Here is a 1,263-nt window from a genome sequence, read left to right as displayed (position 1 = left end):
TAAAGCAGTCTTCTATGTAAAACCTCATATAACGTTTTGAAATACAATATATTTACACCAGCGAGGAAATGATAAAAACCTGTAAAAACCACATGGGACTTGCCGAAGAGGCTGCCTACATACAGAGAGAGCATTTCGCCTCAGCACACACACGTGATCAAACAGATTCCCTCGCGTTCTCTTACACAGCCACCTGCATGGTTATAAATGGCGCTCTAGCATGTATGAACTGAAAATAACATATGTTTTAAAAGGTCCTTGAAGACACAGGGGAGTGGAATGAGCACACGCTGAGAGCAGCACCACACAGGCTGTTATGAGGATGTGGCCTAGCTGCCAGCCCAGCTGGCTCCACCCCTGGGGAAGCAGGCTCCACCCCAGAGAAGCAGGCCCCACCCCGTGGGAACAGGCCCCACTCTGTGGGAACAGGCCCCACCCCAGGGAAGCAGGCCCCGCCCTCAGAAAGCCGGCAGAGGCCGGCCCAGAAAGACTGATGATCTAGTTGTTGATCTCCTCGGCCTCCTGGACCTCGTCCTCCTTGATGACCAGCGGAGGCGGAACCTGATGATGTTGCCGTGGGTGGGCTTGGCCAGAAGTCCATTATCTCGAAGGCGCAGGCGCACCTTCCACGCATCGGAATCTTTGGTTTCCCAGGTGATGATGGCGTTCAGCAGCCCCTTCCCACGCACTACAGTCATGATGTCCACTGCGGTCACGATGTCCGAGGGCAGCTTCCTGAGCTCGTTCTCTTCTTCCAAAACCTCGCTGGGGGGATGGCCCCGCGGCTGCCCAGGGGGTTGCCACCATACGTGAAGCCGCACTCCCCAGCCTGGATGGTCAGCATGATCTCATTGTCACACAGCACCGTCCACACGGGGTACAGGCCACCGGAAAGGGCCTTGCCCAGGAGGACGAGGTCAGGCCTGACGTTTTCAAGGCTGACCGCCAGCCACCGGCCAGTCCTGGCCAGTCCTGTCTGGGTCACATCCAATAAACAGGACCTGGTGTCTGGCAAAGAGCTCGCGCACACCCATCAGGTAGCCTGGGTCGGGACTATGATGCCCGCCTCGCCCTGAATGGATTCGACCATGAACGCGGCATCTTTTGGATCCTGAAGAGCATGCTCGAGAGCAGGCAGGTCGTTGTAGGGAATGATCTCGAACCCCGGCACGAAGGGGACAAAGCCGTCGTCGCTGCTGGGGTCCATGAAGCTGGAGATGGCACAGAGTCCTGCCCCAAGTTTCCAGCTGCGAAGACGATCCT

At 56.9% G+C, this 1,263-nt stretch overlaps 1 pseudogene; it reads right to left on the bottom strand.

Moving 5' to 3' along the window:
* Positions 1-436: 436 nt before the first annotated feature.
* LOC102757005 overlaps positions 437-1,263 on the bottom strand; it is a 1,596-nt pseudogene continuing 769 nt past the window's right edge.

Source organism: Myotis davidii, unplaced genomic scaffold, assembly GCF_000327345.1.
Source record: "Myotis davidii unplaced genomic scaffold, ASM32734v1 scaffold3332, whole genome shotgun sequence".
Lineage (NCBI taxonomy): Eukaryota > Metazoa > Chordata > Mammalia > Chiroptera > Vespertilionidae > Myotis > Myotis davidii.
This window is presented reverse-complemented; position numbering and strand designations above follow the sequence as displayed.